Source organism: Astyanax mexicanus, chromosome 6 (genome assembly GCF_023375975.1).
Source record: "Astyanax mexicanus isolate ESR-SI-001 chromosome 6, AstMex3_surface, whole genome shotgun sequence".
In the NCBI taxonomy this organism is placed as follows: Eukaryota; Metazoa; Chordata; class Actinopteri; order Characiformes; family Acestrorhamphidae; genus Astyanax; species Astyanax mexicanus.
In genome coordinates, this window is record NC_064413.1 from 217,132 (window position 1) to 232,500 (window position 15,369).

At 38.6% G+C, this 15,369-nt stretch overlaps 1 protein-coding gene across 4 annotated transcripts in view; it reads left to right on the forward strand.

The window, feature by feature from the left end:
• st18 (ST18 C2H2C-type zinc finger transcription factor) overlaps window positions 1–15,369 on the forward strand; it is an 81,712-nt gene that overhangs the window by 21,317 nt on the left and 45,026 nt on the right. The window lies entirely within an intron of this gene.

A 15,369-nucleotide genomic window follows, 5' to 3' on the forward strand; every position in this document is an offset into this window, starting at 1 on the left:
TGAAGTAAAAAAAAGTCCGGATTCTGCGTTCACACTGAATATTTAAATATATAAACTAAAACAGATCATATATATATGTATGTGTATATATATGTTGGAAAACTTCTTTTTAGTACTTTTTAGTAAACTAAAACTAAACTTGTTTCTCTTCTGGATCTCTTTCGACTTTTCTCACCGGATAGAGAGTAATATATCACATCATTTTTACTTGTTTACTTTTTTGTTTACCTGATTTATACTTTTACTGAAGTGCTAAAACTAAAACGTAACCTGCACTCGTGTTTATTTTATATTATTACTCATTGTAGTCTTTAGTATTTTATTGATTTCTGTGTGAGGGAGTGAGAGGTGTGTGCTGTTCGGTAGTTTGTGGATTTTTGTGGATGGGTTTGGAGATGATGATGAGGATGAGTTTTTACTCCTTTCCTCTTTGGTGTGTTTTGGTGTGTTTTGGTGTGTTTTGGTGTGTTTTGGTGTGTTTTGGTGTGTTTTGGTGTGTTTTGGTGTGTTTATATGTTGGAGAGTTGTCTCTCTCTCCAGGTTTCAGCAGACGCTCGGAGATTAAATAGCTGTTTTTTTCTCTTTGGTAAAGAAGAGTGACCTATTTCTGATAACGTTAGATGTGGTCTTCCTAAATTAAACTCGCAGCTTTAGCGCGGTGGAGGGGGGTCTCGGCTAAGCTCATCTTAGCTCGACACATGTTAGCATTGTGTTTTAGCACAAAGCTGTGGACAGGTTGTACAGGGGGGCTTTGCTGTTCAGCAAGACAGCTGTACACACACAGCCGTGACCCGATCCCTCGCTTCTATCACTCTTTTACACTTTTATACTTCCCACAGATCACTCCACCGTCTGCACCGCACTCCTCTCTCTTTACCTCACTTTTACTTTAAACTCTCTTTGTGTTTATTTATATAAACAGCTCTATAAAAATGAAGATTTCACTTCAGTTTCTGAATCAGTTTCTCTGATTTTGCTATTTATAGGTTTATGTTTGAGTAAAATGAACATTGTTGTTTTATTCTATAAACTACAGACAACATTTCTCCCAAATTACAAATAAAAATATTCTCATTTAGAGCATTTATTTACAGAAAATGAGAAATGACTGAAATAACAAAAAAGATGCAGAGCTTTCAGACCTCAAATAATGCAAAGAAAACAAGTTCATATTCATAAAGTTTTAAGAGTTCAGAAATCAATATTTGGTGGAATAACCCTGGTTGGTTTTTAATCACAGTTTTTTTTTTCGTGCATCTTGGCTTCATGCTCTCCTCCACCAGTCTTACACACTGCTTTTGGATAACTTTATGCTGCTTTACTCCTGGTGTAAAAATTCAAGCAGTTCAGTTTGGTGGTTTGATGGTTTGTGATCATCCATCTTCCTCTTGATTATATTCCAGAGGTTTTTAATTTGGTGAAATCAAAGAAACTCATCGTTTTTAAGTGCTCTCTTATTTTTAGTATGTCTATATATATGGGCTGTTTATGTATTGTGCTGTATTATGACTGAAGTTCTTCTAGAAAAAGGGAAGATGAGTTTTTATTTGTGGTACACATGAATTAACAAATTCACTAAGTATCTGAGAGCAGCAGTAGTTTGTATATTCAGTAGTTATATAATATAATGTCCTAAACTGTAATAAATCCATTGATAATAAATGGTAAATATAAAAGCTATATATTTCATATAGATGTGATTGTATTGTTCGGTCTTTTCACGTGACCCCAAACCCACGCCGCTGTGACTTTCTGAAGTACTTATTATGGGTAATATAGTTATTTATAATAAAAGTAAAGTACTAGAATTGTTATTTAAATGTCGTTAAGGCAGTATATGTGCAGTATATTTTATTTATTTAAAACAGCCCAGTTTTGTAATTTTATGCACATATTAAATTAAATACATTAATATATCTACTGTATCCAGTAAATGAACTGTTTTTCTTATTTAGTTTTAACATAAAATATGATTTCCTTTAATAAACAGTCGAAAAGTAAAATGTATTTTTAAGGGCAGATGCTGGACTGTATTCATTTGATTGTATTTTAATGTTCATAATGTTATAAAGTGGTTGAGAATGTCTAATGTATTTATTATTATTATTATTATAATTATATTATAGTTAATTATGGTACAGTACTGGAATTAATATTTTTAATCTTTTAATGGAAACTTTATTAACTTTGTTAAAGTTAAGGCAGGATATGTACTTTTATTATCTCAAACCAGTTTAATATTTCTCTATGTATAATATCCTATATAATATCATTTACATATAACCATAATTCTTTATTTGTCTTCTTTTTAGGGATAATTTAGTTTTACAGCAGAAAAGGGGATAGCATGAGATAAACTCAGTATTGGGAGATAAACTTTATAAATAATAAAGTGGAGTTTTAGTATTGGTAACTTTCTTGTTAATTCAGGATATATTATTAAATATATATGTTAATATAAATGTGAGACCAGTAGCTCGTCTGTAGAGCATATAGAGAATAATATTATTACAGTAAAAATCAGGATCAGGAGATAAATTCAGTTTACTGCTGTTTATTAATTTATTCTCAGGCCTGATTAAAGAGTTCTGAGGTTTTTGGTCTTTAGAAGATACATACACATATAAATATATATTTTTAATTTCTATATTTAATATATATAAATCTATAAATGATCTGATGGTGGTTGTTGATGAGCAGTAGTGGATGGTACGTTTGGGAGATAAGAGGTGTTGGAACTGTCCATGGTGCTGCCTGATCCCTCAGCCCAGATCAATACTCTAGTGAGGAGTTAATAGTGTTTATTAATAGTGTTAATAGTGATAGTCATTGGTAACTATTAGCTTATAGTTAATAGTGTAGTTTTTAGTTAATAGTGTATTTGGTAGTTAATGGTGTAGTTAATAATCAATAGTGTGAGTAGTGTAGTTAGTGGTTAATGGTGTTAATGGTGTATTTGGTAGTTAACAGTGTAGTTAATAGTGTCAGTAGTGTAGTTAGTAGTATCTTTTTTATATATGAATTTTGGTATACATTTTTTTCTCCTTTTCTCCCTAATTTACACGGACAATTACCCAACTCACTCATTAGGATCCCCCTATCACTAGTGATGCTCCAACACACCAGGAGGGTGAAGAAGACCAGCACACGCCTCCTCCGATACATGTGAAGTCAGACTCCGCCTCTTTTTGAACCTCTTTGGCTGAGTAGCATCACAGCTCTAACGCTCGGAGGAAAGCAGCGCAGTGACTCTCAGCGGTTCTGATACATCAGCTCACAGACGCAGCCTTGTGCTGATCCACATCACCCTAGGAGTGATGAGGGGAAAGAGAGAGCGCCATCTACTGTACTGTACCCACCCAGAGAGAAACAGCAAGGACAACTGTGCTCTCTTAGGGCTCTGGCAAAATGCATGATGGCAATCTGCATGACTGGGATTCGAACCAGCGATCTCCCGGTCATAATGGCAGTGCTTTAGACCAATCTGAGCCCCCCCTATGTAGTTTGTAGTCAATTGTGTAGTTATTAATAGAGCTATTAAAGGTGTTAATAGTACATCACTTCCTGTGTGCTACAGTTTTAAACTGTCCCCAGAAAGAAAGTGATTGAGAGATTTCTTCTTTAAACACAGATGAAAATTGAGATTTGAGGATGTGATAATTGAGGTGATGATGATAAAATAAATGTTATGAGGTTTTTAAAGTGTGAGGTGTTTTAGTGACCTATTGACCCAGAAGTACTAAAAAACATTTCTAATAGAGTTTATTTCTGTGCTGTTTGTTTGAGGACGAGTCTGTGAGAGAGATTTATAGAGTTTATTATAGTAAAGAGTTTGAGAGGCGGAGCGTGAACTCATTAACCGTCTACCAGAACTGATCATCAACCAACCAGCAAACAGAACAGACGTGTTCACTCGCTGCTTATTGTAAATCTGTGTAGTGTATCTTGTTACCTGTTTTTTTCTCCTCTCTCACTCGTGCACAAACTTCACTTAGTTAATCCAGGAAAATGAATTATGTGGATTTAATTCAACAAGGTTTCAGAAATGTTCCATCTGCCGCGGAGCAGCTGGTGAAAGGATAAATGTAATTAATTACTTAACTTTTGAACAGTAGTCCAGAAAAACAGGGCTGGGGGACGGAGATTGAGGAGAAATGGAATTGAAAGAGAGAAAAGAGAGAAAGAGAGAAAAAACGGAGAGAGAGAGAAGGAGAGGGAGTAGAAGTGGAAAGTGCTGTTTGATTAATTTATTTAATTTTTAACACTTTGCAGTTTTTATTCATTTTTTGTTTGCTTTTTTTACTAGTGTGATTTTTTCATTTTTTACATTTTTATAAGGACTGATTGATACGATGTAGAATCAGACATGTTTTATACGCTGTGTTTCAAAGGAAACCAGATGAGTCTCTTTTGGATGAGGATGAGAGGATGCACCTCATACCTACAATGCAATATATTTATATTTATATTTATATATATATAGCATTTCAGTTTCTGAATCAGTTTCTCTGATTTTGCTATTTATAGGTTTATATTTGAGTAAAATGAACATTGTAGTTTTATTCTATAAACTACAGACAACATTTCTCCCAAATTCCAAATAAAAATATTCTCATTTAGAGCATTTATTTACAGAAAATGAGAAATGACTGAAATAACAAAAAAGATGCAGAGCTTTCAGACCTCAAATAATGCAAAGAAAACAAGTTCATATTCATAAAGTTTTAAGAGTTCAGAAATAATCAATATTTGGTGGAATAACCCTGGTTTGTTTTTAATCACAGTTTTTTTTTTCATGCATCTTGGCATCATGTTCTCCTCCACCAGTCTTACACACTGCTTTTGGATAACTTTATGCTGCTTTACTCCTGGTGTAAAAATTCAAGCAGTTCAGTTTGGTGGTTTGATGGTTTGTGATCATCCATCTTCCTCTTGATTATATTATAGGTTCAGCTTCTCTCTTATATTCTTTTATATTCTTGTATCACTAAAAGCTGTTTATTTGTTTATAATATTTATCTGGTTTGGTGTGAGGGTGCATCAAATCTCAGACCTCTCAGAGTGTAAATTGGGACTAAATCCGGTCAGAACATCAATTCAGACACAGAACAGCAGCTGAAGCAGAGCTTCCTGTTTAACGAGGGGGGAGAAATAAATAAATGAACTAAAATGAAGTGAAATAAATGTTTTTTTTTTTTAAAAGGCACAAGTTTTTTTTGCATGTTTTTTCCGTCACATGATAAAGCAGGAAGGCTGTTTTTTTGTAATTAAAATTACACAGAGTTTTTGGTCTGAATGCATGCGAGGCTCTTTTTTTTTACCTTGATTGTAAATGTTACCTCATTGGCTGTGGTTTTGTTTGTTGGCCTAACTATAAAGGATCTGCCTGTACCCTCGTGGGCTGGGAAGAATTAGGATTTATGAATTTATTTCCTCTGTTGTATTGTTTAAACAGCTTTGGTTCAGTTTTGATCCCTTCCTCTTGGCTTTGAGGCGGTTCCATGGTGTCAGCTGTTGACTGATAGTAAGAGAACGCTCTCGCAGTGGGAATGAAAGAGAAGTAGCGGTTGGTAAACACTGATAAGGGATAAATAGAAAGCGGTCAGGCAGAGATAGTTCTGTGGGAGCCCAGATTGTGTGCGGTCTGGTAAAATGAGATTCTGAGCCTGTCCTTTTTATTCTTCTACCCCCCCCCCCCCATCCCTCCATCCCTCCATCTCGCCCCCCCACCCAGCCGATCCACCCCCTCCTCCGGATTCTGGTTGTCTGGAAAATCTCCAGTGACCTCGCCAGCCGAGTCCCCGGCTTCAGGATCCGTCCTTTTGTGTGCGTGAGCGAGCGTGCGTGTGTGTGTGTGCGTGTGTGTGTGTGTGTGTGTGCGTGTGTGTGTGTGTGCGCGTGCGAGCGTGAGCACACGCGTGTGAGTTTTGTTTTCCTAACGAGGGTCAAGTTGGCCAGTGGACATGTCCCTGACTCTGACAGACAGACAGACAGACAGCTGTCGCACTGCTTCCAGCTCTCACTCCATCACTTCAGTGATCAATCAGAGCAGAGAACCAGAGATCACCACCGCATCTAAACTCTATTTATACTCTATTATTAATACTTTATACTGTAATTTTCACTGTGAATTTGTGATAATATGTAATTACTGTGTAATAACACAATGCATCCTATTAAAGGTCAAACTTTAAACAGTTTTTAGTTTAAAAAAGTTTTTCAGAATTGTTTATTTTTTATGTTTTAAAATGACGTGAATTTCAGTGAAATTTAGACTTTTTGAAAAAAAAAAGTATGAATCTAATCCTTATTGCTTAATGTTAATCTGTTTATTAATAATTTTTTTAGGTAACATAAAGTCATTTTTTTGTGTCTCTGTGTCTCTATAATTAATAATAATGAAAAAATATAATAATTTATTAAAATAATATATATTTTTATTCGATTATTTTGCACAGACGGTTAAATTTTTATGAATTTATTAAATTCAAGCTCACTGAATTTTCACGCTCATCCTTTTCTTTTCCTTCATTTTGTCTCTCTTTTTGAATGATGTAAATGAAGGAAGCGCGTGAGTTTCTGCGTTTCTCTGTGATGTGATTATAGAGTTTGGGGGGTGGTCGCTCGGGGGTCACCATGTGGTTTATTTACACAGAATGTAATTCGGAGTATTGTGAGGAGCTGGATAATGAGATTGGCCGTTAAGTGAATGACACAAAGGCCGGGGGGCGGGGGTGAGGGGGTGGTGTAGCGGTCGGGGGGGTGGTTGGGGGGGTGTTAAGCTGGGTGGACTATAGCGGGGTCCGCCGACACGCGACACGACAGCGAGGCGCTGGACCCACCCGCCCCACCTCTGCCCCTCCCTATACACCCCCCCCCCAACCATCCAGATCCACCCCCCCACCATCCTAACCCCCATAACCCCCCCATCATCCTAACCCCCCCTCACTCTGTCCAGATCCCTCTATTTCCTGTATGAAAGGCGTAACAAAGACTCACAGCCCTTTACTGACCAACCGCATCCAGAGAGACTCTTTCTAAATAATTACAACTAATAACTCTTTTAATATCGATTTATCTATTATTAATATTTATCTATATAATTTACTTTTATATGTAATTTATGTTAATGTATGTTTTTTATATTTGTTGTTATATTTTACCTTTTGTATATTAACTACTTGTTTTATTGCTTTGGCCAAAGTTGTTCATTGTAATTCATACCAACAACTTAAATTGAGAGATTTAATTGAGAGAGAGTGATGGAGTGAGAGTGATGATAAAAGAGAGATGAAGAAAGAGAGATAGAGATGGAGAGAAGGATTTTTTCAAGTTTTAAGTTTATGTGTTATTTGTACATCATGTCAGGACCTATGTATTGAAATGTTTGGGGTGAGGCTCAGATAATCAATTTACAGTAATAAAATCAGTGAATTATAGCAACAATATAAAAACTCTTGTGTATAGGCAAATTAATCCTATAAAATATTTAAAGTGATTTAGTGGTGTTAACTACAGCGACAATATATAAATAAATATTATTATTATTTTCTTATTGTTGGAAATGGTGAAATGAAAAGGTTTTGGGGTGCTTTAGCTTCACAGTATCTCATTTGGTTCAGAAGCCTGACGGCTTGCGGGAAGAAACTGTTCATCAGTCGGGTCGTTCTGGGCTGGAGACTCTGGTATTTGGTGCTGTCCTGATCTTCTGGATTGTCCTGCAGCAGCGGGACTGATAGAGGTCCTGTACTGATAGAGGTGATGCAGCCGGTTAGAAAGCTCTCTATGTGGTGCATCTGTAGAAGCTGGTGATGGAAAGAGAGAGAGAGTTGGAGAGAGAGAGGGAGAGAGGGATGATGAGACCTGTTGGATGAATTGTGGTAGAAGTTAATATGATGTTGAAGGTCTGAGAGCAGAGTGGGTCTGAAATATTATACAGTTTAATTATTATATTAATTAATTAATATGTTAATTATCATTTTCTGATAGAGACGTGATGATGCTAATTTTTCTTTTTGTTCTTAAACTTTTTAACAAACTTCATTTGAAGTGTTTATTTGAGATGAGTGAAAGTTATTTTTTTAGTTGAACTGATCTTTATTATTTTTTAAGATGATTAAACGTGTCGTTAATAAAAAGCTAAAGTTGAGTCACTTTATAACAACTTTATTACACTGTTTGGAATTCACTAAATTTTAATAGTAGAATGATAGAAACAGGGAATAGAATTAAACAGTACATATAAGTACATATAAGTCATACAACAAATATATAATATAATATATAATAATAACACTAACAACAACATAAAACTCTTATAACTTAATAAAGTCTGAAATAAAAGTCAGAAAAGGATCCAGACTTTATGGAATAAGTTTTTGTATTTTCTGATTTTCTCTATAAGTAGAGACAGATTATTATATCCTGAGTTAAAGTTCTGCTTCTGAAGTTCGGTGTGTTGATTCTAATCTAATCACCACAAATTATTACAGGATTTAATGTAATAGTGAATAGTAAACTGGTCCAATATGTACCCTATACTTATATATAAAAGAGATTTCTGAACTTCAGATGAACTCCTTCAGGCTCTGTTTCTCTCTGAGTTAAATTCTATTGTGATTAAAAGTCATTTCTTTTATGAAACCCTTGTGATAGATGTATGTTTTGCACCTTGTTAAAGATTATTAATTTTATTAATGCATCTGATCATAATCACGGCCAACCATCTGCTGCTCTGGCGAATTCAGCGCTCAGCCCTGCGAACCTTCAGCTATAAAACAGTGTGGGCTTCATACTTTATACTCCTCATACGCGTGAGGGTGTTTTTCTGTCTTTATGACTTTATCTGTGTGTGTGTGTGTGTGTGTGTGTGTGTGCAGGCTGGATTATGAAATGCTGTGGACTTTGCTTGTTTGTTTGTCAGGCAAATAAATAGAGTTTTTTATCATGTTTGCTCATATCTGAATAAATCTTCAGAACTACATTATATAAATATAATATAAATGAAGAGAGCACTTCAGTTTCTGAATCAGTTTCTCTGATTTTGCTATTTATAGGTTTATGTTTGAGTAAAATGAACATTGTTGTTTTATTCTATAAACTACAGACAACATTTCTCCCAAATTACAAATAAAAATATTCTCATTTAGAGCATTTATTTACAGAACATGAGAAATGACTGAAATAACAAATAAAAATATTCTCATTTTGTAACGAGGGGAACAGACGGGAGGCGGATTTATATGCGGGTAAGAACAAGACTTTAATAAATAACAAATAAACAGATAAACAAACAGGGGAATAACGAATATATCTATATACATAAACAAACAAACAAGGAGTAACGTAAAACAGATAATAACAAATAGGGCTAGGGATATATATACAAGGATAAATACGTAAATAATATACACAATAAACAAAGAAACTAACAGGAAGTAAACGTGACTAGAAATATACGTGAAATAAAGGGAACTAGAAATAAACAAGAAATAAATAGAGCGTAACGAAAAACCGTGAACAAACAATAGCAAACGTGGCGAGACAAACGACAGAGGAAGGTGCAAAGACCGACGGATAAACATGGACTAAACTGTGCTATAAATAGTAACATGAAACACTGAACACCTGGGGAAGGGGCGGAGCTACAAATTACACACGTGACGGAAAAGTACTAGAGAAACACACTAGGAAACGGGGAAAACACAGGAAAACATAGCGAGGGTGTAACACATTTAGAGCATTTATTTACAGAAAATGAGAAATGACTGAAATAACAAAAAAGATGCAGAACTTTCAGACCTCAAATAATACAAAGAAAACAAGTTCATATTCATAACGTTTTAAGAGTTCAGAAATAATCAATATTTGGTGGAATAATCCTGTTTTTTAATCACAGTTTTTATTTCATGCATCTTGGTTGCATCATGTTCTCCTCCACCAGTCTTACACACTGCTTTTGGATAACTTTATGCTGCTTTACTCCTGGTGCAAAAATTCAAGCAGTTCAGTTTGATGGTTTGATGGTTGATTTTAGGTGCTCTCTTATTGTTTTACAGAGCTCTATTTAGGTACATTATATCCTTATATTTATATTTATAATAATAATAGATTTAATCAGCAGGGTTTGAGGGCTGGTAGTGGAGGCCCTTTCGAGGAGTGTGTGTTTGGAGTGTATTAATATTAATATTATAGTATTTGGGGCAGGAGGAGCAGGAGCTCTGCACAGTGCAGTTAATCACTTATTTTATTTTATTATTTTTTTACTATTATTACTTAAGCAAGTTACCATGCTAATGTTTATACATGTGTGTTTATGTGTGTATTAGTGTGTGTGTGTGTGTGTATGTGTGTGTGTGTGTGCATGTATTGGACTTATTAGAAGCTTACTGGATGTGATCCTCCTTCACCCCCCCACATCCAAACACCCCACAACCCCCCCCCCCCCACACACACACTCAATCATCCCCCCCCCACACACACTCAATCATCCCCCCCCCCCCCCCCACCCCCCCACACACACACATACCCCCCCCCAGCTCCCGGTGTTTGAGTGAATCTGAATTGTGTGTTTCTCGTCTCTTTACCGTGTTTAATACTGACTCTGCTGAGTGCAGACGGAGCGGGACGGGGCGGGATGGGGAGAGGTCGGGGTAAATCTCAGTTAACAGGGATTTAAACTGGCACCAGTTAAAGGACCGGAGTTTGTAATCCAGGTGGCCGAGGGATTTTACCACACACTGCAACAATCACTTAAAACTCCCGCAGCGGCCCGGCGCCGCATCCAGCCGCATCACACCGCATCCAGACGCATCCAGATGCATCCAGATGCATCCTGCAGCACATCTTCCTGAACTGCCGGTGGTTGTTGCGGTGGTTGTTGCAGTGGTTGTTGCGGTGGTTGTTGCAGTGGTTGTTTGCGGTGGTTGTTGCAGTGGTTGTTGCAGTGGTTGTTTGCGGTGGTTGTTGCAGTGGTTGTTGCAGTGGTTGTTACAGTGGTTGTTGCGGTGGTTGTTGCAGTGGTTGTTGCGGTGGTTGTTCCAGTGGTTGTTTGCGGTGGTTGTTGCAGTGGTTGTTTGCGGTGGTTGTTGTGGTGGTTGTTGCAGTGGTTGTTGCAGTGGTTGTTTGCGGTGGTTGTTGCAGTGGTTGTTGCAGTGGTTGTTGCAGTGGTTGTTTGCGGTGGTTGTTTGCGGTGGTTGTTGCAGTGGTTGTTTGCAGTGGTTGTTGCGGTGGTTGTTGCAGTGGTTGTTGCGGTGGTTGTTGCAGTGGTTGTTGCAGTGGTTGTTTGCGGTGGTTGTTGCGGCGGTTGTTGCAGTGGTTGTTTGCGGTGGTTGTTGCAGTGGTTGTTGCAGTGGTTGTTGCAGTGGTTGTTGCAGTGGTTGTTTGCAGTGGTTGTTTGAGGTGGTTGTTGCAGTGGTTGTTGCAGTGGTTGTTTGCGGTGGTTGTTGCGGCGGTTGTTGCAGTGGTTGTTGCAGTGGTTGTTGCAGTGGTTGTTGCAGTGGTTGTTTGCGGTGGTTGTATGCGGTGGTTGTTGCAGTGGTTGTTGCAGTGGTTGTTTGCGGTGGTTGTTGCGGTGGTTGTTGCAGTGGTTGTTTGCGGTGGTTGTTGCGGCGGTTGTTGCAGTGGTTGTTGCGGTGGTTGTTTGCGGTGGTTGTTGCAGTGGTTGTTGCAGTGGTTGTTGCAGTGGTTGTTGCGGCGGTTGTTGCAGTGGTTGTTTGCGGTGGTTGTTGCGGTGGTGCGCTTACGGTTACACTGTAAACCCAGACGCTGTTTGAAGTCAAATGATTTAAGTCTGTTTTACATAAAATTGAGATTTCTAAACAGTACTCAACTGTTTTGCGTTAGTTGAACATTTGTGTACATATCGTCACTGTCCAATTAAAAAACACTTATCTCCATTTTTGTCGATTTTAAGTTTTCTACATAATTTGAACAGACAAACTGTCCCTCACACTGTGCCAATATTTCTTGATGAACGGACCAATAGAAACTCTTCAAAATGACCTGAAATTATTTTCTTTTTACATTGACTTCAATTGAAAGTTTAGAAGGTTTTTTCTCTCTCCTGTAAAGTTGCTGTTTTGGAGATAAGTGTTTTTTATTGGACAGTGACGATTTACACATTCAAACTGAGATCTTTGGGTTGAACCAACTTATAATAACTGAGTTTAGTCTGTTTTGTCATTAGCAGCTTCTTTTCCATTGGCTTCTGTCACAATCTATTTGCATACTGGGTGTGTCCAACAGTTTCTGACAGACACTCACCATCAGTGTGTAGTGATTCCCCCTGAGCTTCCTTACAAATAAATCAACTTCCCCTTTAGTTGTAAAAACTTGATGTGTTAAGTGTTAACCCATGTGTGAGTGTGTGTGTGTGGAGGGGGGGCATTAAACAAAGCAGGATTATTTGTTTTTTAGTGGTTTTAGTGGTTTTAGTGGTCGACTCTTGCTTTGTTTTTTTCTTTTCTTAGTTTGAGCAGAACTGCCACCATCCATCTTCCATCAAATCGCTCCATCCCTATTCCCTCCATCCAAACCCACTTCCTCCTCACCGCCCTGGCCTGATCAGATACACTGAATTAAAGACTTTAGAGAGTAGAGTCAGATAGCTATCAAACTTTTTATTTATTTAATTTTCCTAATTCTCACCATTACTGATTTCTGATTCCTGATTCCTGATTGTTCTCTTTAAGGAAAGAGTTGAGAAACATTAACTGTTAGAATCTCTTACTCATCCAGTTATAAAAGAGATTAAAGTCTTACATCTAGATTCTCTATAATCTATAAAAAAAAAGTTTTAGTTGTCTGTTAAATTCTAGATTTTCTGTTCTTTAAATTGTTCTCAAAAAGAATATAAAACACAGTTAGTGAAGAGTTTCCTTAATCTCTACACTTTATAGAATTTATAAAGGACTCAGTGCTGAGTTTAATGACTCATAATGATATTAACTTCTGTGTGTCTCACATTCCTATAAAACTTAAAGAACAGAAATCACAGAATTTGCTGTTTGGTTAATAATCTTTTTATCCGTTATTAAAATATTAACTATTAAATCTTGTACTGAAAGTGAGGATATGAGATACTCTCCAGATTAAGATCTACCGCCCTGGCACCCTGACCCGTCTCTCTCTCTCTCTCTCTCTTTCTTTCTTCACTATACGAGTTTTATCTGTCTGTCTGAACGAGTCGTTTTCACCCTGTTAATCCAACAGAACAGAAGCTTAATTAACCCCTGCTCTCGCGCCGCCGAGCTGTTCGGGGGAGAGCTCAGCGACAGCAACTGACCCCCAGTTCCCAAACATACGCCACCAAGACCGACCTTTCTCTCTCTCTCTCTCTCTCTGCTCTCTCTTTCTGCTCTTTCTCTGCTCTCTCTCTCTTTCTGCTCTTTCTCTGCTCTCGCTCTGCTCTCTCTCTCTTTCTGCTCTTTCTCTGCTCTCTCTCTCTTTCTGCTCTTTCTCTGCTCTCGCTCTGCTCTCTCTCTCTCTCTCTGCTTTCGCGCTCTGTTCTCGCTCTGCTCTCTCTTTCTGCTCTTTCTCTGCTCTCGCTCTGCTCTCTCTCTCTGCCCTTTCTCTGCTCTTTCTCTGCTCTCTCTTTCTCTGCTCTCTCTCTGCTCTCGCGCTCCGCTCTCGCGCGGTTGGAGCGCTTGAGTAAACAGGAGGGTCGGTGTTTGTGGAGGATGGATGGAGACGGTGGTGGTGGAGTGGAGTTGTTTAATGACAGCAGCAGCTGACTCATTAGGCGAGAGCAGTGAAAGGTAATTAACCCTGGGAAAAGTACAGCTGCCGTACGAGCTGTTCATTTCAGCGCAATCTGATTACAAATCAGGAGTTTAAAGGGTGCGCTCCTTTTAAATCCCCCGAGCCCTCATATATACTTTTATCCCTCTTTATATCGTTTTTTCTCTCTCTTCCTCTCTTTCCCTCCTTTTTTTACTCGAGGGCAAACATAAAGTTCTATTAGTCCTTTTTACCACCTTCTTCTCAGAGTCTTTAACTTTTAACTTTAAGTATTTTAACTTCACTAGTGCTCAAATTCTCACTAAAAACATCATAAAGGTTTCATCATCTCACTGTTTCACACGATCACAAAATTAAAAAAACTCTGGAATAAAATCAAGAGGAAGATGGATGATCACAAGCCATCTGATCAGAAATCAGGAGTTTAAAGGGTGCGCACCTTTTAAACCCCCCAAACCCTGATATATACTTTTATTCTCTCTGTATACTCTTATCTCTCTCTCTCCTTTTCTTCCTCTCTCTCTTTTTGCTCTTTTTTATCTGGAGGGCACTCAGAGCACTGGAGACGTGTGTGTTTTGTTTTGGAGGATTGAGAGGATTTAGGTGGGGGGGGGGTTGTAGTAAATTGTGGTGCACCTGGTGGTCCTCGTGCGAGTGGTGTATAGAGCGCCGGGTCCTCGCGGGGACAATGGGGACGGGGACGGCTGGCGGTTGTAACGGAGAGAAAAGGCGTGGAACTCGTCCCCCCCGCCAACACCTGTCCTCCACCGCACCACTCATTCTCTCCACACACTCATTATTACTCTCGTTCACCAGCGTAAAGCTACACCACCACTTCCTCCTGAACAGATCAACCAGCGGTCAGAGAGACAGAGAGAGAGAGAGACAGAGAGAGAGACACAGAGAGAGACAGAGAGAGAGACAGAGAGAGACAGAGACAGAGAGAGAGACACAGAGAGAGACAGAGAGAGAGACAGAGAGAGAGACACAGAGAGAGACAGAGAGAGAGAGACAGAGAGAGAGACACAGAGAGAGACAGAGAGAGAGAGAGACAGAGAGAGAGACACAGAGAGAGACAGAGAGAGAGAGAGACAGAGAGAGAGACACAGAGAGAGACAGAGAGAGAGACAGAGAGAGACAGAGACAGAGAGAGAGACACAGAGAGAGACAGAGAGAGAGACAGAGAGAGACAGAGACAGAGAGACAGAGAGTGAAAGAGACAGAGAGAGAGAGAGAGACAGAGAGAGAGAGAGAGAGAGAGAGACAGAGAGTGAGAGAGACAGAGAGAGAGAGACAGAGACAGAGAGAGAGAGAGAGAGACAGAGAGAGAGACAGAGAGAGAGAGAGAGAGAGAGAGACAGAGACAGAGAGAGAGAGACAGAGAGAGAGAGAGAGAGACAGAGAGAGACAGAGACAGAGAGAGAGAGACAGAGAAAGAGACAGAGAGAGAGACAGAGAGAGAGAGAGAGACAGAGACAGAGAGAGAGAGAGAGACAGAGAGACAGAGACAGAGAGAGAGACAGAGAAAGAGACAGAGAGAGAGACAGAGAGAGAGAGAGAGAGACAGAGAGAGAGAGACAGAGAGAGAAAGAGACAGAGAGAGACAGAGAGAGACAGAGACAGAGAGAG